A 26,197-nucleotide genomic window follows, 5' to 3' on the forward strand; every position below is an offset into this window, starting at 1 on the left:
CCTTGGTGTATGCAGCCGGGCACGCCTCATGTCTTGAGACTTTACTCTCTACACTTTAGTGCTGCAGTTCCTTGGCTGTCCAGCTGCTGTGGTGAGCTCCAGAGCAACCTGGGCTGTGCCCAGCAAAACTATGGAGGCATGGCTACCTCTACCTAGGTTTCAAAGGACAGGGTCTTCTGGCAGAGTCACCAACTTGCAGTTCCAGGTAAAGAAACACCATCGGGGCAGGACTACCCAAAGATAAAGGATCAAGATCAGTGTCCTAGTCAATATTGAAGGTGGGACCTCTTGTTCCAAAGAGACCAGAGAAAGAGCCCTCCTGAGCTCACACCATGGAGGTTATGGCACAAGGATGGCTGTCTGTGAACCAGGAATTGAGCCCTCTTCCTCCATCTTAAAAAAACCCCAAAACACCTCTTTGACCCCCACTCCTGCTCTTAGCTACTGCCCCATTTTTCTACTCTTTGTGTAGCAAAATTTCTCAAAGAGAGTTGTCTATATTCATCTCCCACTAGTCTTAAGAGTCTGCTCCAATCATGCTTTTGCACCCCTCTATACACACATGCCATTCTACTGAAACTGTCTTCTCAAGGTCATTGGTAACCTCCATATCTCTAGTTATTCATTCTCAATCCTCATTCTACTTGACTCTTCAGCAGGTGTTTGACATGGTTTTCTCTCCAAACCATGAAAAACTTTCTTCACTGGACTTCCAGAGTATCATATTCTCCATGACTCCCATATTTTCTCCATCTCATGCTTTTTCATTAGTTGTCTTAGTTATGGCTGCTACAGCAAAATAACATAAACTGAGTAGTTTAAACAACAAAAATCTATTTCATTCTGGTCATGAGCAGTGTGGAGAATCAAGTGACTCTTCTGTGGAAGAGACTTTTCTTCAAGCCAACAACTGGGGGTGGGGTGGACTGGTTTGGTGGTGTTCTTTCCTATAGGTTTTTTGAATAGGAAGTTTCGGTTGTCCCAATGACTGGAAAGTACTTCTGGCATTTAGTACATGGGGAGCAGGGTTTAAAGATCTAAAATGCATGAAGGATTATCCCTCCCCAAATGTCAAAATTGCCCATATTCAGAAATGCTGTATGAGACCTGATAATATGGTTGAGAATAGTTGAGATGTTATATTCTCTATCTTCAGGCAGTTCTCAGGAGTAATGGTAGTGAGGAAGGGGCTGGGGCATGATGTTGGGATCCTAATTCCATCACGTGAATGATAAGCTAAGGCACTTCTCAGGAGAATGAGGAGGCAGAGAGATTGAAGAGAAATGTTTTGCTAGTGGAACTCCCCCCACATAAAAGGAATTTGGGAATGGGGAATGAGAATCTTCTCCATGTTAAAAATTGGTTGGATGTTGCCTTCATAGTCAAACATTTAGTTATGTTTATGTCTTGGGTTATAATTTTTATAATTGCTCCACTGCTTGTTAAATGTTGAATGTTACTATGGAGATGTTTGAAACAATCTCAAGAAAATGTTAGACTGATTTTTCTTTTCCCCAATGAATGACTTGATCTTGTTTTCCCCTGTGTTCTTTATTTATTCCTTCTTTTTTTTTTTAATTTTTACAGTTTTACAAAGCTGTTAATTGATGTTGATTGTCCTTGGTCTATTTCTATTTCCCTTAGAGAATGACCTGCCATTTGATGTATGGATTCTGAATTATTATATATTTTTCTTGCATTATATCTTTCAATAACGGCAGTGTGTCATCATTCTGGTTTGCTTTAAAGGAATTTTATTTATGCTTATGTGGGTTCTTTTAAGCTGTGTTTTAGATGTAATAGGGAAACAATTTTCATCTCTATTCTTGTTTTCCTTAGTACTTTGTGGGATTTCTAAGAGAGGGAAAGGGAAATTCTGACAATATGTCACTGGATTCACAGTGGATGGCCCTTTATGTTATTTCAAAGCTATATTTCAAATTCTAAATGTACAAAAAAGATATACAAATAATGCCATTTTTAAGTCAGTTTTGTTGTTTTGGATTTTTGACTGTGAAGTATTGCTCGCTCAAGGAATTAGAATAAAGCTAAATATTTTGATTTTAACTTTTCAGTCTGTCAAGGAGATAGGAAAGCTTTTACACAAATTAAAATATATATTAGCCATGAAATGACAAAACCCCCCAAAACTGTAAATAAATATGAGTTGATACCTTCATGGGTTTCTTTAGAGTTGGATTTGTGTCAAAGGGATTTTGTGTACCAATGATTCCCAAACTTAGCTGCATGTCAGAACATCTTGGAGAAGGCAGAGAGAAAACTGGGTTGTGGGTAGAAACAGACACATTAACAATTATATTTTTTTAAAAGCATTTAACACTTTGAAAAGTGTTTTTTCCCCCAAAGCAATGATATGTAGTTCTTCAAAACATGTGAAGTAGAAAGAACGATTTTTTTCTATAGTGTCATATTTCTATATAATTTTACAATTGGATTTGATGTATGAAATTAGCCTTTGGCTTATATAATCTTCCATTATAATAAATCAGATAAAATGTTTTAATGTGAATGTTTTCTTTATGGTCTTTAGGAGACCATAAAAAGTGTTCAACTTTATTGCAAAATGCACCTAAGGATAATTATATCACTTTATACTTTGGATAAATTTTTCATAAAATGACTTAAAACTGGTCTTAGTGATAAATGCTCATATCTGATAATGTAAGGAACTGAGACATTGTAAATGGAAAATAAATGGTTTTATATGCCATCTTAAATATTGTTTTATTACAGCTGTCCCGATTATAAAGTGGTTTACTTCTTTAAATGTTGTTTATAAAACATATATCTTGTGATTTTGCTATAATCCTTTTAAAAAAATTAGATTTTTTTTTACAAACTTACTTTATCTCTGATAGAATATCTTAAAAAATCTAATTATGCCTCATATGTTAAGAATTTCCTTTATGTACTTGAGCAGTAAGGAAATGTGACTTAGAAATGCCTGTGACACTAGAACATTCTGATAAATATAATCTTGGAAGAAACTTCTTTAGAGACAGAGGGATTATTTGACACTTTCTTGGCAACTGTTTTGGAACCATAATCTCTGAATCTCTGAGCACAGATTGTCATTGGACATTTAGTTGTAGTATTTTTGAGCATCAACTGAATTGAAGAATAATTGTGCTCTTTATGGTTAAATCATAAGTAAAATTATAAAAATTATAAATTCATAATTAAATTAATAAATTCACAATTTAAAAATTATAAATACAGGGCGCCTGGGTGGTTCAGTGGGTTAAAGCCTCTGCCTTCGGCTCAGGTCATGATCTCAGGGTCCTGGGATCAAGCCCCGCATCGGGCTCTCTGCTCGGCAGGGAGCCTGCCTCCCCCTCTCTCTCTGCCTGCCTCTCTGCCTACTTGTGATTTCTGTCTGTCAAATAAATAAATTTAAAAAAAAACCTTTAAAAATTATAAATTCATAGGTAAATCATAAAAATTATAACTGTATAGGTGATGTCTTAAATTTTTGTTTATTTTTTTGTCTGGCTAAAGAAAGAAAAAGTAGTACCAAGCCCATTTTTTCTGGTAAGAATATCACAAATTATTATTATAATTATGTTCTCTTTGAGAAAGTTAAAATAATATTGCCTATGTATTAAGTGTTTGACATTAATACATTTTAGTTTGGAATGTGTTCTGGATCAGAGGTAACATCATCCTGGTCAATGAAACCTAGCAAGAGAACTGCTTTGATTTCTTCATGTGTATGCTTATGTAAGGACTGTGCATTTTCCCTCTAGTGCCCATGCCTGCCAATTCCAATGTGTATGTCAACTGCACTTAGTTTCAGTCTAAACACCAGAGAATCTTGAAATTTACTTCTGACAGCTTCCTTTTTTTTCTTCCTTTAGCATATGCTCCCTAGCAGGGTCTGACTACTTTTGTTCATGGTCTAGAGTTCAGGTCGTTGTGTTTTGTATTACGTATAATTTACGGTAGTTTAACCCTCCAATAAGTCTTCATCCACCCATCACCATTTTAAAAAAAATTTCCTCGTCTTTTCCCTCTTGAATTCATCATTCTGTTCTAAGTTCCACAGAGTTGGAATAGCTACTGAGTAACTTCTTCAGGAAGGGTATCCACGTGGTATGTTTTCCATACATGTTAGTTTGGCTCAGCTTAGGAAAGTTTACTTCAATTTCATCTTTGATAAATTGCATCTGTTCTAATAATTCTTGTTTTTTTTCTCAGAAAAATGAAGAATTTTTAATCTCCATTTTTCTTCCCTTTTGCTCTCAGCCTTTTCATTTATATCTTTATTTTCTCTCTAAATTCTGTGAGATAATTTCAAGTCGGTCCTCTGTATCATCTCTGCAACTTTTATTACAGTAAATAATATTTTATTTTTTCTAATATTTGCTTAAAAGACTCACATTTTAATTTTACCCTTTAGATCCATTTTGACCATTTTTTTATTATTATTTTTAATATGGGGTTTTTAACATGGGGCTTGAAATCACAACCTTGAGATCAAGATCTGAGCTGAGGTCAGGAGTCAGATGCTTAACCTACTGAGCCACCTGTATACCCACAGACACTTTATTTTTAACTTCACTCTGTTATCCCTTTGGATTTCTGTGTGTGTGTGTGTGTGTGTGTGTGTGTGTGTGTGTGTGTGTGTGTGTTTGTGTTTTAGGATTATTTATTTGAGCAGGGAGCCAGGCAGTGAGCTTGATCTCACACCTCTGAGATGATGGCTTGGGCCAAAATCAAAAGTTGGATGTTTAACTGATTGAGACACCCAGGTGCTTCTCTGTGTGTGTGTGTGTATGTATGTGTTTGATAGAGGTCATGACTTTTTAATTTCGGGGAAAAGTGTAATTGTATTTAAACATTTTCCTCTGATTCTTACGGTTTATCATTTTTAGAGAATTGCTTTCCTTTTTACTATGTGTCTCTTACTTGATCCTCAAGATTTTTGCTTCAGCTCATCCTAATTTTCTTCCCTTTGTTTTTTCTTATAATAAATAGCTGCCGCTTATTGGGTACTAACTCCAGATTTGACACTGTGCTAGATATTTCCAGACATTAGGGATTATTATTTCTACTTAATAGATGAAGAAGCTAAGGCTTAGAATGTAGAAGTCAGGATTAAAATTCATGTCCATGTGCATTCAAAGACCAGGCTTCTCTATGATGTCTGGAATGAAGAGAGCTCTTTCTACCTAGGATGTTTGTAAATAGTTATAGTAAAGTAACAGTCCAAATTTCTGGACTATAATTAGCCAACTTGATGCCCTTGAACTCCACATAAATTCTTCAGAAAAACCAGGTAGCTGTGCAGTTATGAGGCTAATTTCTAATATCTAGGAGTCAACTGTTTTTGCTGGAGTGCATTACTCTCTTACCACTTCTGCTTAAAAATTCGAGCACTAGGAAGCTATGCAGGACCATACAGCTACCTGAGCTCTTTTTATTTGTTTCCACCTTAAGTACTTTACTAGTGGGGTCTATACTGCCTCAGAACCAGATGACAACATAGGGTTTCTTTCTCTGTTTTTGAGTTGTTGTTCATTGCAGATAAACAATCTTTCTGTAGGCAGAAAGAGAAAGAGAAACTAAAGAGAGAGTTAAGGTGCACAGCTCTGGTAGCTTCAAAATGCAATATCTATTCAGTATGGAGTGACTGCTCAGCTCTACTCAGCTGGCACAGCTCCTGAATTTTTGACTGAGTGATTGAAAGTGTACCTTCCCTACATTTTTTAGGATGGGCAACCTATTTTTCCAGCTGGCAAGTATTCATGAATCACAAATTTTGTTTCTCAGTAAGTTTGATCAATGATATTGGTAAGTTATAGTTATGGAAAAATTCTCCTGCTTTCTAGCTATAGGTTGGCTATTAGCCTTATTTTTTGTTGCATTTCATCTTTTAAAAATTTTTTTATTTCTCTTTTTAAAGATTTTATTTATTTATTTGACAGAGAGATCACAAGTAGGCAGAGAGGCAGGCAGAGAGAGAGGAGGAACCAGGCTCCCTGCCAAGCAGAGAACCCAATGCAGAACTCGATTCCAGGACCCTGAGACCATGACCTGAGCCAAAGGCAGAGGCTTAACCCACTGAGCCACCCAGGCACCCTTTTTTTTGTTTGTTTGTTTATTTCTAAGAGATAATTTAGAAAGGGGGACAGACTGCATCATGGAAGTAAAGCCAGGTGCCATCTTTTTATCTACCCTTTAAAAAAATTATTATTATTTTTTAGGGAGGCCCCATGCCCAGTGTGGAGCCCAGTGGGGACTTGAGCTCACCAACTCTGAGACCAAGACCTGAACTGAGATCAAGAGTAAGATGCTTAATCGACTGAGCCAACCAGGTACCCTTCAATGTGCCATTTTTAATTACCCCTACCCCAATAGTTATTTTTGCAAATAATGCTTTTATTCTTTTCCAAGCATGGTATCTTCGCAAATATATAATGTCCTCAGAATTTCACACTTAAATTCTTTTATACATGAGGACAGAGGCATCTTTGGGAGTGTGAAAGATTTTGAAATATATTCTCTTTTAGTAGTCCTTTAAATTTGATTTGGGAAAAATGAAAATGGCCTTTGTTTTTCCGTTATCCGTTATTCCATTATATGGCAAATGCATATTCCATTGATGCACTCTGCCTTCTTTTACATTCTCCCCTTTGTCCAGAACTTTGCCTTCTGAGTTTCACTCAGATTTTTAGGGTTGAGTAATTCAAGAAAACCCTTAAGAATACCTGTGATTTCAGTTGTTTTCTTGTACAATGGTGCACTCATTTAACCTAGTTTTCTAACTGTATGTTTCTCAAAAGCCTTTCTCCGTAAATTGCTTTGAAAGGAATTGAGAAAATACATATAGGATTTAGGAAGGAGGAATTTCTGGTTGGTACAAATGACATATTCTTGTAATAGCTTCCATAAGAAAAAAAAATCAATATATATGTATTATATATATATATATTTTTCAGTATAAACAACCAATGATGATGGGCAGTTAAATATTCTCACTTCATATTCAAAGTGAAAAGAGCTCATTCTCAGAGGTAATAATAGGCCTTTCACCTTACTGCAGCAATTTTGTGAATTACTCAGTTACATTATGAAATATTCAGATTCTCATAGTCTGTAAAGTGCTCGTATAGCTAGTTTTCAAAGTGCAGCTTGAGATCCCTGTGTTCTTGAGACCCTTTCAGGCAATTCATGAGATCAAAATTATTTTTATTATAATGCTTAAACGTTATTTGCCTTTTTCACTCCTATTCTCTCACAAGTGTACGGTGGAATTTTCCAGAGGCTGCTTGCTGTATGCCGTTGCTGCCCATGGAGTCAGAAACAGTCACGAGAATGCAGTTGTATTCAGTGAAGGCCGATATAAAGGGAACAAAAAATGGAAGCATTTGTGATAGGCCAACGATGGTCTCTCAGAAGTCCCCATCCTATTCCTTGGAACTGTGGATATGATATTTTATGAAGCAAAAGGGACTTTGCAGAGGCCATCAAATTAAGGATTTTGATATGGGGGGATTATTTTGGATTATCTGAGGAAGGCCCCAGGTAATCACAAGGGTCCTTAAATGTGGAAGAGCATAGTAGAAGTGTCAAGAGTGTTGAGATGTGAGAAAGGCTTGACAGGGCATTGGTGGCTTTGAGGAAGGAAGGGGACCACAGCCAGGTGGGATATCGCTAGAAATGGGAAAAGGCAAGAAAACAAATGCTCCCTTGAAGACTTCAGAAAGGAACACAGTCTGCTGTCACCTTGATTTCAGCCTAGTGAGACCCATTTTTAATTTCTGACATCCAGAACTCTAAGATAATAGATTTATATATATATATATATTTTTTTTTTTTAAGATTTTATTTATTTATTTGACAGACAGAGATCACAAGCAGGCAGAGAGGCAGGCAGAGAGAGAGGGAAACAGGCTTCCCGCTGAGCAGAAAGCCCCATGTGGGGCTCAATCCCAGGACCCTGGGATCATGACCTGAGCCAAAGGCAGAGGCTTTAACCCACTGAGCCACCCAGGCGCCCCAGATTTATATTGTTTTAAACCACAAAGTATTTGAAATACTTGGTGAGAGCAGCAATAGGAAGTGAATACAGTATTCATCAAAAGCCTCTTTTAAAGGCTATGTTGTTACTCTTTGCATTATATCCTCCAGTGAACCTCAATGGCTTTCAGAAAAAAAAATAAATAAAGCTCTAGAGTTTGACTATATTGCCTTTGTAATTTGGCTTTAACTGTTAATTCAGGTTTCTTCTGTTTTGAGTCCCTGGTTTTCATCCTATAGGCCATGCATCAGAAACTATCACTTTTTTTTTTTTTTTTTTTTTCAGAATTGCCAGATTCCCCTGCCCTTGTTTTTCTGCACACATTATGTTCCCTGCCTATGTAGGCCAATTGCACTGTCTTTCCAACCCTTACCTACTCTTATAAACTCACGATTAATGCCCTTTGCTATGCAAAGCCTTGCCTCAGTCCTCCTGTTGAGGTTGCCTCTTTTGTAGGTAGCCCTTCCCTTGTGCTATTATATCTAGTTTGTATCTATTGCTGGTCTTCCCACCTTGCAGTGAGCTACCTGGGGAAGTATAACGCCATACTTGTAGACCTCCAACATCTAGTACTTTGCCTGATTCACAGTATTCTCAATGATGTTTTTACTGATTGCTTAATTAACTGATGATGATTGGATAGTCCCTCACTAATAGTTTGTTCGTTCTTTCCTTCCTTCCTTTCATTATGCATTGGAATCAGCCTTCCAATGCAATTTTATCACATACTCAGTTGAACTTTGCCTTGTCCTGCTGCCTCTCCTAGGTACCATCCTATTTTTGTCTCCCTTTTCCTGCCAAATAACTTGTGGTTTCAATTTTCTTCTCCTGGCCTCTTAACTCCTTGACATGTTACTTCCATTCTGGTATTTGAGTACTGGCTTTTCTTCCTCAAAGGTACCTACTGGGGGCGCCTGGGTGGCTCAGTGGGTTAAGCTGCTGCCTTTGGCTCAGGTCATGATCTCAGGGTCCTAGGATCCAGCCCTGTATCGAGCTCTCTGCTCAGCAGAGAGCCTGCTTCCCCCCTCTTTCTCTGCCTGCCTCTCTGCCTACTTGTGATCTCTCTCTCTCAAATAAACCTTAAAAAAAAAAAAAGGTACCTACTGATCTCTTTCTACCTATTTTTTTTTTTTTTTTTACCCTCTCTGGTAATTTTGACCACTACTACTCTGATCTTTCCCTTTTTCAGTTCCATCTATATTACTGCTCTTTTCCTACTTCTATGTTTTTTTGCTAGTTCTTCCTCTTTCCACACCCCTTAATTCTGGGTATTTCTCCAATATTAAATGCATAAGCCTTGGTTCTTCTCTGTATGCAGTTAATGTCCTGAGGATCCCATCCACTTTCATGGTTTCACCACCATATGCAAAGATGGCTTTGTCTATAGTCAAGAACTGCCATTGTCCTGTCCATATAAAAACTACTAAATCCTCTGCCATTATCTTAAACAAAGACAGATACTGAAGTCAATTGATTCTTCTCAAGCAACTCTCCTTTTTTTTTTTTTTTAAGATTTTATTTATTTATTTGACAGAGAGAAATCACAAGTAGATGGAGAGGCAGGCAGAGAGAGAGAGAGAGAGAGAGAGGGAAGCAGGCTCCCTTCTGAGGAGAGAGCCCGATGTGGGACTCGATCCCAGGACCCTGAGATCATGACCTGAGCTGAAGGCAGCAGCTTAACCCACTGAGCCACCCAGGCGCCCCAGCAACTCTCCTTTTTGACTTGTCTTTCTCTGTCAGTGACCTCCCTATGTTGCTTATTTGCCAGGTTAGAAATGTTGGAATTCTTTTTTACATTTTCTGTTTTTATCTTTAATCTGTTACCAACTATTTTTTCTGCAAGCTGTCTCTGATGTTTTGTCTTTTTGTTCTATTTTTTTTTTTCCTGTGATCAACACCCTCTTCTAGGTCCTCATCTTTTTAAGAGCCGCCTAACCTTATTCTGCACCTCCATTATTTCTTCACTTTAATCAACCACGCATCCCATGCTCTTCTCTCTAACCTAACATGAATCCCAACACCACTTTGACTTCCAACACCTAAGTCATCCTGAATGGTTTTATGTCATCTTCCCATAGAAGAAACTGGTCAGTTTGCATTGGTTATTACAATATGGTCTTCCCAAACTCAGCTAAACACATTCAGACTCACTTTGACTCAGAGCTGGATTAATACCAACCTATTCAAAAGAACCAAGACACAGATTGCCACAAGGCAGGATTAGCTCTACCTCTTCAAAGGCCATTGTAGTAGCCCAAAAGCTCAGAGGCAAGGAACTGTCTGGTTTAGAAGTCTGATGTCCTCCGGGGGCAAATTGCTCTTCTAACAACCCTGCAGGCATAGTTTCCAGGGTCCTTGCAAGGACATAACAGTTATAAGAGTCACTACATTCAGGTGACTCAAGAGTCATCTGCTTCAGTTTTTTAATTGTTTATTTGTATTTCCTTCCAGTCCAAGGGTAATTTTTACTATAAGTAAGGTTATACAGCAATACAGTGAACATTCTACCCATACTAGGTTATCAGAGGAAGAATAATAGCAAATTAACTAAGGCTAAGTGTCTTGTGTAGAAAGGGAAAGTATTTTGTTAACTTTTTGTCCAAAGTTACCAATCAGGTTGGAACTCCTTTATTAAGGTTGTTTATAATCTGTCCCCATCCCTCACCCCATGTATTTAAAACTCTTTCACAGTACTCCCCAGATAGCCTCTTGTCACTACCTCATCTAATGTAGTAGGAGTCTGCGATATGTTCTTCCTTCATTGTATTCCGAAATTCATTGCCTATTATAATTCCAGGCAGGTAGTATCTATTTAAGAGATAGTCACAGAATGGCAGAATCTCAGGGTTATGAGAGACATTCCCAGTAGATGGCTGGATTCCAAACTGTTTTGCATTAACTTAGACTAGATATAGAAAAAAGCAAAAACACCTTATGATTCACTGATGGATTGAGAGAGTTCTCTTGCAAAACTTTTGAAGAAGCAAAAAGCTCGAAGTTAAAAAAAAAAAAAAAAAATCACCTCCCACCCAGGCACTTAGAAATACAAATCTGAAAAGATAAAGCACAATGATTGGATGCAAACCAAAGATGAACCGTAAAATTGCTTAAGTTTCCAGAGCAGCTCACTTTCCCAGGTGGAGGCAAGGAGCAGCGAGGCAAGCAGGGAAGGTGAAATGTGAGGCCTTAGGAGACAGAAGACAATAGATATGGTTCAGGTTGACTGGTGTGTGACTTCTAGCAAGTTAATTAATTTTTCTGTGCTTTAACACATGTCTGTGAATGCACATCATGATATCTTCCCATCATTTACCTAAGTAATATGGTCATATTTAATGAGATGATACTGTGAAGGGTCTCCAGTTACATGGAAGAGAAATTCAGCAGCATTGTAAGGTATTTTTATTTTTCCCATTGGAGATCAAAGAGGAGAGAAAGGAGAGAGAGATTTACAATAAGTCTTTTAATTGTGTCTACATAGACCAATTAGAACAGAAATCAACAACTTTTCTGTGCATTTGATCAATATAGACAAGAGAGTAAATTAACTCAGGCTGACCTGTATTATTTCATTCTTTATTAGAAGAATTTTTAGATCTAAATTATTCTTATAATTACTTGTTATTTTTCAAATTTTAATTTTTTTTTTTTTGAAGTGGGAAAATCAAAAACAAATCCTTGATTCCTTTTTTAGGTATAAGATTGAATACTTTAAAATTGTATTTTGGACAAGTAAAATGGGAAAAAATATTTCATAATAAAGAACAAAAAAAATATATAGACTTATATATGAAAAAAAAAAGAACAAAATAGAAAATTTTGCTAGCTACACATCTGATTCTGGTGTTTCAAAGCTAAAAGCCAGAGCAGATGGACACATTGAAAGATATGTGCATCCTAAACCAATGCCAAATTGTACTCCAAGTTAAAAATGCATACTAAAAAGGAACTTGATATATTGCAGTGTGAGTTTTTGAAAGTAATTAACATACAATAGGAACTCATAACTTTCCTTCTTTCTTTCTTTCTTTTTAGCTTTCCTTTTTCAAATAATGGATTTTCTCAATAAAAACATAGAAAAGAATGATACTTTGTATGGTGCTCTACAGTCATCAGCTGTAGTGACTGGGAAGTGGTTAGTTCAATTTTCTCTTCTAGGAAAATTGTTCTCCTATTGTCCTCTCCCTTTCTCACATCACCCTTGGTAAGTAAAAGTAAGAATAGACAGAAGTATTTCCCAGACTGCATTTATTCAGCCTGTGGAATTTATTAGCACAGGAGGTTGTCAAGTCAGTTAAACAGCTGACTCAAAATGAGGTTGGGAGAATTTTATGACCAATAGCATTTATATAGTAAAGCAAGTGACTTAAGATTTTTATGCTGTTGGTTATAGGATCACACATCAGTTCATAAAATATTAAACCACAGGATCAGAAAAGAAATTTTCCTTGAGAAATATCATTGAAGATCTTTGACAGAGATCATTTCTGGTGTCTTATGATAGACAAAAATGACCTAACCACAACATAACAGGAATGGCCTTTGGTGGCAAGTCCAATGTTTATTTAATACTGCGATCAAATACAACAAGCAAATTGTCAAGCAAAAATTTGAAGTCCTGCCTGACTCTGTTCTACTTAGTGACAAAATAACTGATTAAAAAAAATTTGAACAAATTACTGATATTAGGAGGACATGAAAAATTCTTGCTATTTGCAGAGCTCAGCTTAAAAATATGAATCGAAGTAAACTTCCTTATATGAATAAATACAATCTACATGCATCTAAATAGTAACAAGTTGATTCAGTTTTTTAAAAAAAATTTATTTAAATTTAACCAATTAACATAGAGCATATTGTTAGTTTCAGAGGTAGAGTTCAGGGAAGTTGATTCAATTTTTAATGTAAAAATTTACCATTTTTATTGGTGACATTGGGGTATTGAGATATACCTTTGTAGTCCAAATTTTTTCATGGTCCTTCAGCTCATTAGACCTATAACGCAGCTCTTTTTCCCCCAAAATAGCTTGACCAGGAATTTGATCATTTTAAATCCAATGTAATACCATATAGTTCTCAGAACTCATGACTTTTAAAGAAGGGTAAAATACTGTCTAGGTTCAGAGACATGGAAATTAAAGTGTTGCTCTTAAAAAAGAAAAGCTTTTATTTTAACATTGACATTCAAAATCTTGCTTTCTAAGTTGCATTTTGGATATACAGAACTGTTGTGAATCAAAATTTTTAATGTGTGGTACTATGTAACGCCTGTTAGTTTGATATTGCAGTGCATGTCAGTGGTCTTTGATCTGTAACGATGAAGTGCCTGCAGACTTAGAATAATTTCTTGGCTTCTTCCATGTCTGGGTCTTGCTCTCCATTTGGAGTGTGGAGATTGCTAAGCAGAGGCATGTTTTGCTGGCTAATTCTTTGTAACATTTCTATTCTCTCTGTTTACTGTTTTTTAAATTAGAGATTTTACTTATTTATTTGAGAGAGAGAGAGGAACAGGCACAAGTAGGGGGAGCAGGAGAGAGGAGGAAGCAGGCTCCCCTTTGAGTAGGGAGCCCAACTCAGGGCTTCATCCTGGGATTCCAGATCATGACCTGGGCTGAAGGCAGACACTTAACTGATTGAGCCACTCAGGTGCTTTGCTTTTTATGTTGCCTCTATTGCTTGTTTTTTGAGTTTGATTCTCAAGTATATATATGCTCCGTTGATTTGATTTAATGTTGGATAAGAACAGAATAAACGGCCATAAAGAGAGCCTTAAAATTGGTGTGTATGGCTACCAAATAGCATCTATCCCTCACCCCCTAATTTACAAAGATAACTAGTCCCAGAGAGACACAAAGTGGCTCGCTCAGGAATAGCTAGTGTGACTGTTGATTTTAAGTGTCACCTTGACTGAGTCAAGGGGTGCGCAGATATTTGACTAAAAATGCCTTCTGGGTGTGTCTATGAGGGTGTTGCCAGATGAGATTAGCATTTGAATAAGTAGACTGAGTACAGGAGACTGCCTTCCCCAATGCAGGTGAGTTTCATCTACTCTGTTGAAGGCCTGAATAGAAATAGAAGCAAAAGGCAGAGGAAGGGAGAATTGTCTCTGCCTGACTGTTGAGCTGGACATTGGTCTTGTCCTGCCCTTGGACTGGGGACTTGCGTCATCAGCACTTTAGGTTCTTTCAGAGTTGGACTGCAGCTCCAGCACCAGCCTTCTTGGGTCTTGCAAATGGCAAATCACAGAACTTCTTAACCTCTGTAGTGGTATAAGCAAATTCCTAATAATAAATGTCTTCAATATTGATGTGTATCCTTTTGGTTGTGTTTGAAGAATATGGACAAATTCAACTAGTTAGGGTAGAAATAGGACTAGAACCCAGGTGTGAGTTGACAGCCATTTATGACAGCATGCTTCTCAAAATGCCTGGCATGGTGCCTACTATGAAATAAATGTTTTTGAATGATGAATCAATACCTAATAGTTTAAGAAAACATGATGACTTTATTTTGCACGAAATAGGGCCCATAGTAGTTGCAAATTTTCATTTTTCCATTACTCTGTAATGAAAAAAGCTCTCTTCTCTCATTAAAGAAAAAAAAAAAAAAGGAAAGGAAAAAGAAAAACCAAAGGAAAACCAAAAGTCAGCATTATCATAAGCCTTTCTTTTGCTTTAGGTGTTAATTTACTTATCATCCCAGAGACTCTAGTCTCTGATGAGATTTTTATAGGAACCCGCTATAGTTACTCTCCTACATGGCCTGTTCTTTGCATAAGTGGTTGGGAAATTTGACGAACTGACCAGGTTAGTTACAATGACCACATCCTGACGCAGCCTTTAGGCACACAGTTTATTGACCACGTTGGCTAGATCTTTAGGGGGTAATAGGTTCAATCAATCTGTGCAGCATCTTGTCATGAGCACAAGGAATAGGGCGATGCTTCTGAACTATCCTATGCATACGAATCACCTGGGAATCCTGTTAAAATGCAGATATTATGATTCATAGGTCTAGAGTGGGCTCCCAGACTCTGAATTTCTAATAAGCTCACAGCTACATGCTGAAGCTTCTGGTCTGGGAAGGAGGAAGAAGCTAGCTGCTGGAAAGCTTGATGATGTGACTCTGGTGTCTGCTTCTCTACTTTTGTCTCCGGCCCTCTTGGTATTTTCTTGATAATCTTATATGCTAATGACCGGGATTCACACCTGAAGCATTTAAATAAGGCTAAAGACGCTTTGCTAGTCTTGAATTGCTATTTTTTTCTCTCAAGTTATGTAAATATCAGCTTCCGTCTTATTTTTCTTTGCATATTAGAAATCCAGAATCACTTTCTTTCTCACGCCAGGATCATTTTGTGGAGTAATATCAGATTTTAAGGAAACCCTTTAAAAACATAGATAAACAAGTCTGTTAGGAAATATCTTTCACTTAAAGATTCATAGTTTAATTTAGAAATAAAAGAGGGTTATTTGTTTTAAAATGTTTATTATTGGGAGTATGGGTAGTTGTCATTGAAAGTTACTCTGAAGTTTACATTTCTATTGAAATGACACCCACATATGTACACACATTTAAGGACGGAGAAAAAAGAATAACATTTTAGCCACAAGGTGGCAGTAAGATATATATGAAAAAGAAAGGGATTTCCAATAAGTGATGACTTCAGACATATCTCTGAGGAAATGATTGTCAAAATAAATAGCATTTGCTAATGCAGTGGTATGCAGAAATGCCTTATCGAAGATTCTTACTTGTGGCATTCTTGGATAATCACACTCTAAATCGTAAACCATGCTAACCAGGCATCTTCTTGGTAGAGGACAATTTTCAGTTAAAAAAAAAAAATTGTGTTGTATTTTTATTTATTTTGGTTTCACTTAACCAGTAGTGTCATAAATTACATATAAATATTTCCAATATGTGGACTCTAGAAGCTCTGACAAGTCATCAATGTCACATGACATACTTAATTTAAATTGCCATTTTTTTGGTACAAGGAATGCATTTATTAAAAGTTTCGAGAATGTTTTACTGTTCCATTCTTTGTGACATTATATCACTTTTTAAAAAAATCTTAAAAATGTGCCTCATTTTTTTTAAGCCTTTTTGTCTTAGTCATGAAGACACCTGTACTGTATACTGAAAATTAAATTGATTGTGTTTTGAGTACCTGTCCACAGTTCACTGGAAAGCCAAGATTCAGTTTACACAAGCAGTTCTAATAGAAAGGTGAAATGAATATTGCAAAAGCTTCAAAGATATCCAGATGAACGGGGCACTCTTTTCCCCTTGGAAAAGGATTGCAAGGGTCATTGTAGAGGATGTTAGGAAGGATTTTGCAAAGGACAAAGAGACAGACTGAATTATTCAATACCTGCTCCAGTTCTTTAAATCACTTTTCATAAGGTGAAGCTTTGCTCTTCGTATATTTAGAACTTGAAAATACCTTCAAATGCCTGCTACAAGCCAAAACTTGTAGCTGTTTTGGCAGCCAATGAGGAAAAGGAAGAATGTTCTGGCTGGAATAATGGATGGAATTTCTTCTACTTCCTGCCTTTGGCCGGATGCCTGAAAGTCAGTTGTGTTTGGGCTGGAAAATATCCAGAGTGAAGCCAGGGCCAAAAAGCCAAGGAGTGACACCTGTGCAGGTGTGTTTGTCTCTGGCTCTTACTCAGATCCGTGCCATACAAGGCAATAGGGACCGAACCTCTGTGTGTTTTAGACTCTGCTGAATGGTTGGGCAGCATTACATAAATCATGTATCTAAATATGAGTGAAATTCCATTCAAATCAGTGCTCAGAAATGAAGGCGTCGTGTTTTTGGAATTTAAGAACACTAAAGACTTCAGCTTTATGAAGTCTGCTCTTTCAATTACTCTATTTTGAACAAAAAAACCACTGTTGTTTGAAAGAACTCCACAATCTCCATCGGCGCTGTATTATGGTACTTACAGTGGTTACCTGACAGAATTAAAAAAATAACAAGAGAAAAACAATTTAACAACGACTTAGTAAACATTCTGGGGGCTGTAATGTCACCCTCAGAGATGATGCTCCAAGGCTCTTTTTTTTTTTTAAAGGTTTTTTTTTCTTTAATTTATTTATTTGACAGACAGAAATCACAAGTAGGCAGAGAGGCAGGCAGAGAGAGAGGGGGAGGCAGGCTCCCTGCTGAGCAGAGAGCCCGATGCAGGGCTCAATCCCAGGACCCTGAAATCATGACCTGAGCTGAAGGCAGAAGCTTTAACCCACTGAGCTACCCAGGCGCCCCTCCAAGGCTCTTTTGATGTGAGCTTGCAACCATGGACAAGGAGGGAGAAGTGCTAAAACCAGGGAGTGTTATCGTACAGTGATGCAATGGTTGATGAGGCAATGAAGCCATCGTCAGTGAAGCAGCATTTACATACAAATCATAAAGGCGCAAGTGCAAAATTGAATTTAATATATGAGGGCTCATACTTCTGAGTAAAAGTATCATTACCGTTTGGTTCACTATCAGAAAAGGTGAATCTTCTCTAGAAAGTAAAAATCCAGCGAAAAAATTTGTTTTGTCACCCTTACATTAGGTTCTTTACAAGTACAAAATTAGTTTTATTTTCTCAATGTAGCTGATGAAGTAAAACTATCAATTTAAAAAATATGCATAAGAAACAAAAATTTTTAAATATGCTTAAGAATTGAAATCATTGTGGCAACAGCCCTGTATGCCTACTAGGCCACCATCTTTTATAACACCAATGGGGAACACATGTAGCACACATCCAACAAGCGGACTCTATTGGATCCCTCTATCTCTTAGCTTGAGTAAATAATAGATCCTGATCACAATGAGCACCAGCTTATGATTTGGTATGGTCGACACCACTGTTGTTTCTAACCAATCATGAATGCACACTCCCTCTTTGTAACCAGTGACTAAGGGGACTCATGTCATGGCCAAAGACATCAAAGACTGGGTAACAAGACATAGTGTCTCCTAGATTTCTTATCCACCTTACTAAATTCAGAAAACATGTGTCATTTAAATGGTAAATGGAGTATTATAAGTTTAATTAAAAATTCTTACAAAAGCAGGACTATATTCCTGGCCGAAGCCATCACAGAAGTCAAACAAACTCAGACATTGCCTCTAGGAAGAGAGAATAGACAGGGGAATACAGTAGACATAGCAGCATGAAACTCCAAGAGAGTGTTTTCTTAATAGTGCCTGACATAGTGCGGACATCAGAGTTAGATGTAGCTGTCCTAGATGGCCCAATCCGTTCCAATGCTGACTCAGATATAATTTGTTTACCTCCAAAGTTTAAAATGTATTTTTCTCCAGAATTGCTTAGACAGTTCATGATAGGCTAAATTGGCTATCAGAGCTTGATGACAATGGGAGTGGTTATTAACCTTGCTTATGTGAGGAAGCTACTTCACTCCTGCATATATAAGGGGTGAATATCATTAGGTTGGAAGCAGATAATTGTCTTGTCCAGCCAATGCTATTCCCCAGATTGTGGATTAGACAAGGCATGGGAAATCCCATGCTGTGGGTTTGGAGTGAGGGGATCCAGGTCATAGTGGTGGCAACTTGGGATTGCCCACCGGATGGGAGCCTGAGAAGGAGAAAGTTTATAGCTATAAGACCTGGCAACAAAGAGTGAATGGAAAACGGACGTGAGGCACTTATTGACAATCTGAGGTCAAGAGACAGTGGAAGAATAAGCGTGTTTTCTAGGTGAGGTGGAAAGGGAGAGCCTGGCACAATTGTCACAGTTTCCTTCTTTTGTGCCTCATGCTTCTCTGCCTCTTTTGGGACATCATATATCTGCTTTATTCCTAAACTTGAGAATACCTCCACATTTGGAACAGAATGGAGGGGCACCGCCGATATTCTAACACTAATTATGGGAACTCTAATCATCATAATTGTTTTAGTCAGGTAAGCCTCTGTCATGATACCCAGTTCTAAAATCTGAGGCTCCCCCCAAGCTCATGTAGTTTGTTACAGGCGCGCCAAAGGAACATTGTCATGGAGCCAATACTCAGCATACAGTGTGCCCACATATCCAAAGAGAATTGGTTCTGTTGGTTGGGTGTTCTGTTCTAGGGCACCACTCGGAGTCTGCTGTCAGGGTTCTCTTTGGGACTGGACTACTGTAGATCATGCACCCCAAAACCCTACTAGATATTCTTTGGGATGGCCCCCCTTGACCTCACCTCTGATCCTTGCCTACACTTATTTAGTAAAGTAGGAAAGCAAGTTGCCCCAGTTCTGCTTATTATTTGGCCAGAAAGGCACATTTTGAGCTGTTCTGTTATAATTTCTCCTCTGGTCAATGGAGACCCTGGATACTTCACCATGGTCCCTCTGTCTTCAGGATAATAGGCTTCCTCCTATGAGGTGCTTGATACAATCTTGAACAAAAAATGTGTATTGGCTTAGAGAATATTTACCTTCAAATTGGGAAGAACAAGCATTAGCTGGGAGGACTCTCTGTGAGGACAGCCCAGTTGACTCTCCAGAACTGTCCCAGGATGGAAATCCTACAGTTAACTTCGACCCTGAATTGTATCCTCAGAGTCTTTGAGCTCACACAAGCTGCTGCTAAATGCTTTTATTTTTCCCCTGTGATGTCAGAAGCTTTTAATAACTACTTGTATTGATGGGAAGTAGTGCCAGAAGTTTCGATAATGATAGAAGCCACCTTTAGGTACATTTGATAGAGCCCTTGTTTTTGAAAGTGGTAATAGAAAAATGAGAGCCAGCGAGGAGGGAACACTTTTATCAGTTTGTCTCAAATGGTTATCATTTGTTGGCCATCTTATATTGAATCTTGACCCTGGGGCTCATTCGGGAGTTGAGCTTCCGCAACTCCTCCCTTCCCATGTTGCCTCATCTCTAAGCCATCAACAGTTCTGTTTGGCTCAATCATCCAAAATATATTCAGATTCTGAGTACTTTTCATCAGTTCTTCAGACACCCCCCCCCCTTTTTTTCCCTAAGCCCCCACAACCTCTCCTGACTTATTACCAAAACCGCCACAGAAGTTGCCCGGCCTCCTCTCTGGTCTATTTTTCACACAGCTTCAACAGTCAGATCATACCACTTCTCATCTTTCAGTCCTCTGGTGGCTTTTCATCTTACTCACAGTAAACACAAAGGCTTCAGGGCCATAATGGAGGCTTAAACGTCCTATAATGACGGCACTCCTCTTATTCCTCCCCTGAGCCATGTCCTACCACTGTTTTCCCCCTCATTTCACTCTAGCTGCTCTGATACCCTTGTGGTTTCTATAACTTCTTCAGTGTGCTCATTCTGCTTCCGCTCTGGGCTCTCTTGTTTCCTCACTTGGAATGTTTTCCCTCCACCTGCATATCCATCCACATGGCTTGCTCTTTCTTCCTTCCTCAGGTGTCCGTTCAAACATCAGTTTATCAGAGCTAACTTCCCTGAGGACCTTATTTAAAATAGAAAACTTCAGCTTCTTTCATTCTCTACCCTTTCCCCAATAGCATTGTCATAGTCCATGTTTTTGTTTAGTTGTCCATTTATTTATTATTAGTTTTCTCTCCACGAGAATGTGAGCTACTATTTTTAAATAGGTCCTTGCCTGTTCTGTTCATGTTTCTGTTTCAGTGCCTGGAGTACTGCCTGGCCAATAGTGGGTCCTTATTAAGTATTTGTTGACTGAATGAATGGGCTGTGGCCTGGGCTGTCCAGTTCACCACCAGCTCCATCATTCCAGATCAACTTCTGCAAGTCTGTTTTACCTGCCTGCCCCTTGTAGGTATTTGAATTTGTGACTCTCGGCTTAAAGCTTAGAAACAAAAGTCAACTTAGGAGTAAGTGAACAAATATTCCGATAATATCCCTTTGAGAAACATAAAAATCTCTGTTAACACCATCTCCCTCCCATGTTCCCTCCCCCACCCAGGACAGAAAGTCCAGGTCTCAAAAACAGAGGCCTTACTTTCTTGGGAAAAGAGAAAAATAGTTTATTTCTTCCCAATGAGTCTACAGCAGTGATACAAGGCTTAAATCAATTCCTCTGAGGTAGAAAATGTGATATATAGTAAGTTGATTTGTACAATGTTGAATAAATGGTTTTTGAATTAAATGGAAGTGTATGGAATTCAGAAATTATCTGTATTTCAGATCAGAATGATTTTTACCTAACAGTGCCTGTTAATACTTTGTGTCTTTGTCTTACCCCTCACTGAGTGGTTAAAAATATATAAAGACTGAGGGAAAGGAAATTGCTATTTTAAAGAACTCTTCTGAGCCCAGAAATAAACGCATGATGATATGGTCAATTAATCTATGACAAATGAGCCAAGAAAATACAACGGGGAAAAGATAGTTTCTTCAGCAAGTTGTTGGGAAACTGGATGGCTACATGCAAAAGAACGAAACTGGGCCACTTTCTTATACTTTATACAAAAATAAGCTCAAAATGGATTAAAGACCTAAATGTGAGACCTGAAACCATAAAATTCCTGGAGGAAAACAATGACAGTAATCTCTTTGACATTAACTGTAGAAACATTTTTCTAGATATGTCTCCTCTGGCAAGGGAAACAAAAGCAATATTCAACTATTGGAACTACATTAAAATAAAAAGCTTTTGCACAGTGAAGGAAGCCATCAACAAAACAAAAAGACAGCCCACGAAATGGGAGAAGATATTTGTAAATGATATCTGATAAGGGGTTAATATAAAAAAAATATAAAAAACGTATACAACTCAACACCAAATAATCCAATTAAAAAATGGGCAGAAGACCTGAATAGACATTTTTTCTAAAGAAGACATATGGGCGGTCAACAGACACATGAAAAGATGCTCAATATCACTCATCATCAGGGAAATGCAAATCAAAACCGCAATGAGTTATCACTTCACAACTGTTAGAATGGCTAAAATAAAAAACACACAAAACAGCACATGTTAGCAAGGATGTGGAGAAAAAGGAACTCTTGTGATGTTGATAGGAATGCAAGAAAAGGCAGCCACTGTCCATAAAACATTATGGACATTCCTCAAGAAGTCAAGTATAGAATTGCCATATGATCCAGTGATTCTACTACTGAATATTGATGCAGAAAAAATGAAAACACTAATTCAAAAAGGTATATGCACCACTATGTTTATTGCAGCATTATTTATGATAGCCAAGATATGGAAGCAACCCAAGTGTCTATCCATAGATGAATGGATGAGGAAGATATTTTGTATACACACACACACACACACACACACACACACACACACGTATGTACATGTATATAAAATGGAATACTACTCAGCCATGATAAAGAAATGAAATCTTGCCATTTGCAACAATGTGGATAGACCTAGAGGTTATAATGCTAATTGAAGTAAGTCAGAGAATGACAAACACCATATGATTTCACTCATATGTGGAATTTAAGAAACAAAACAAATGAACAAAAGAAAAGATAAACAAAAAACCAAACTCTTATCTGGTGACTCTTATCATAATGAGCACTGTGTAATGTATAGGTTGTTGAATCACTATATTGTACCCCTGAAACTAATATAACACTGTAAGTTAATTATACTTGAATTAAAAAAAAATTAAAAAATAAACTCTGGCAATTGCTTTTATATTTAATTAAATTATTGAAGTTTAATTTACATATATGAGAGGCATCCATTTTAATTATCCAGCACGAATTTTAGTAACTGCACACACCTATGTAATCATTTGCATGGCCATCAAGATACAGAATGTGCAACAGCTCCTAAAAGAAACCTTGTGTCTCTTGGTAATCCCTTTCCTCCTCACTTCCTTTCCCAGGCAACCACTGATCTGCTTTTTGTTACTATGGATTAGTTTTACCTATCTTGGAATTTCAGGTAAAATGGTTCCTATAATATATAGCCTTTTATGTGTGCCTGCTTTTGTTCAGTGTAATGATTTTGAGAATTATCCGTGGTTTACATGTATCAGTTGTTTGTTCCTTTTTATTGCTGAGTGGTATTGTTTGAACCAACAGTTTGCCTATTCATTCACCTGACAGAGTTGTTGGAGTTGGTGGAGGAGTGTCCAGTTTTGGGCTATAATTTAAACCGCTGTGAAGTTTCTTCATAATTTATCTGCTTCTCATTGTGCATGTATTTTCTTAATTAAGTCACTTTTGTGTGTGTGTTGGGGGGTGATGACTCAAATGTGGCATTAGTTGTCAATCGTGCTGGTAGAGAAGTTCAGCAATGACATTCAAACGGAGGAAAAGTTCCCTCTCCCTGAAACTCTGGCTGAACAAAGTGCCCCTTATAGGGCTGCTGGGGAGGGTTCAGTGAGCAGAGACCTCAAATGCCCTTAATACCATGCCTGGCACATAGTTCATGCTCAACGCTGTCAGCTGTGCTTAGTATATGTCTTTATTAATTAATTCACAGAGACGATGTGACTTAAGTACCGTAGAGTGAAACTACTGACTTTGCACTCTATGGTGATTATCTTTCCGGAAAAGCTTACCTCCCCCATCCATAGTAGCTTACTCACCTGCTAGTCCCTAATAATGGACATTCACCTACACTAAATCCATGAAAGTGAATTCAGAGGATCAAAACATCAAGAAAGGCAGAATCCAATAATGTCTCAAACTGCAAAATGAGAAAATAGAAACGAGAGCAGAGTCACGGGTGGAAAATTATAATTTAAAACTGAATAGGTACTTTAGTGGAGATTTGCCAGTTTCCTAAAATGAGATAATTTCATTAAAACCTGTAACCACTTTTAACTTTTGCTGTGTCATCTTTGGTGCTTAACCCTTTTCTCTGAAGGAAGGGTCATGCTGACAGTAGACAGTGAGCTTCACTTTTCTGCCTTTATTTTTAAAGATGTGCTCATCTCTAAGACTCTTTAATCTGTGGGTGGTATTGCTAAATCCAGATGCTGGAGAGAATTTAAAAAAAATATTCAGGTTTATAAAGAAGCTGTATTTTTAAAACAAAGAGAAATCCTTCCTGGAATGTATATTTTATTTTATTTATTTTGGAGATAAACCCAAATGTCCTTTTTAAGGAAAAAGTAACTTATATTTATACAGTGAATATTATACAGCATTTAAAATGAGTGAATCAAATTTACAAGTCTAACCTGGGTAAATTTTATAGTCATTTTATTGGGTACAAAACAAACAAACAAAAAACAGGTTGCCCAACAATAACTACTCTCTATCACTAATGTAAATTTTAAAGTGCACATCAGTGTTAAGTGTGCATTCATGTACATACACATGGGGCAATAAATGTATAAGGACCTGGCAATAAACGTATAAACAGCCCAACAGTGGTGAATGGAGAGAGGGAAGTAGGCTCGAGGAGGCATTAAGGGGACCTTTGGTATATGTGTTACATTTTCATTGTTTAAAAACAACAACAGCAAAGGTAAGGCCAGATGTTAAAAGTCAGAGTAGTGGCGCACGTATTTGTAATTTCCTATACTCCTCTGTGGTTTTGAAACAGGTCGTTGAACAATAATGCTTAGGGTGTCCATGGCACTCTGTGAGGAGGGGCTATTATTGCCCGTGCCCTTGACCTTTCTGCTGCCATTTTCACTGTAGACCTGTGACCGGCTGCATGGTTGAGGAGGTAAAGGAAGGCCAAATGAGCTCCAGGATCTTCTCCACTTTGACATTAAGTTATGGAATGTATATTTTAATCAGAAGAACAAACCCCTTAGTTTTGTGGTGTTTGCTAGAGCCTGTTGCTGACCTCCGAACTCAAGGTATCCAGGTTATTGTGGGCAAGTTCTGTTCTTAGTCAAAAGGAGTTATTGGATGCCTCTATTTGAACACAGAGGAAAACCTTCCGTGTAATTAGTTTTCATTTTTGACGAGAAATTAGTAGGAATGAAACTGCCTTGGTGGAGAGAGGTGAAGCTCGAGTCTCCCAAAATGAAATTGAATGACGATCAAGAGGATGGCCGTGGTTAACAGCCTCATTAACCAAGTGCTGTTTGCAAAAGGCTGTGTTCTGTAGTGAATGTCACCAAGATTATGTGCTGGTAAAATGCATACATTCTCTATCCATGTTCCCTTGCCACGTAATCTGATGGAGAGTGGATGGAGACAGAGAATAGAATCACCACTGCTTTGCTAGGTTGGCAAGGGAGGGATTTCTACCCTGGTGTTACAGGGGTGGCTGCACCCACAACACTAGGCAGAGGATACCGACAGCTCTTGGAGTTAGTGCTGTGTTCTGAGGAAGCCTGGACTGGCCTCCACGAAGATGAAAGAGCACAGAGAGTGAGGTCCAGATGAAAGCCAGTACTAACGCCAGATGGGTATGCGTACATATCCTCACAGCCTGGCAGAAAAGGACATCCCACATCCTATAGGGCCTCATGGGGGTTGTGCTCAGGAGTGGACTGAACAAGCAGGGAGGCAGGCTTTGTAGTAGCAAGAGGGATAGGTGTGTTCTGGTTGCAGTGGGAGAGTGTTACTGGCTTGTTTGATTCATTCCACAGATTAGCAGAGAACTGAAATGCACTGCTCAGGGACAAGCAGGGGCTGTACCCGGTCCCTTTGAGAGGGGGCCTTGTGTAGCTAGGGGATCTTATGCACAAGAGTCAAGTGGGGGAGGGGAACACTTGGTCAGGCCTTTGAGTGCCTTCTGATTTCACCAGATATCAAGGCAGCACTTAAGATTGGATCTTGATTTTGAGCCTTATACCACACTATCCAACACATATTGAATAACAGCTACTAAATGCCAAGCATCGTGCTAGAAGCCGAGAATATTTAGCAAATAATGTATTGCCTATGCACTTGAGGGGTTTATAGTTTCTAGAAAGAGCCAAACATGCAGATAGGTAAGTGCTAAATGAGCTATAGTAGATATTTAAATATAGGGCCTGAGGACAGAGAAGAAAAGTTATCAGTCTTACCTAGATAAGAATAGTTTTCTAAGCACAGTATTTGTTTTCTGTCACCTTTGTGAATCAGGAAATTAGAGTAGAAGCTCTTCCAGAAGATATTCCCTTTGTGTATCTACATCTATCTACAACTTTCTCTACTGGTCTATCTATGCATCCATCTATTTATCATCTATCTATCAATCATCAATTATCTCTCTTTTTTTTTGGTCAAGTTTATATTGTATGCCCATATCTAAATAAGTCCCTGGTTAG

This window comes from Mustela nivalis, assembly GCF_964662115.1.
Source record: "Mustela nivalis genome assembly, chromosome: 12".
Lineage (NCBI taxonomy): Eukaryota > Metazoa > Chordata > Mammalia > Carnivora > Mustelidae > Mustela > Mustela nivalis.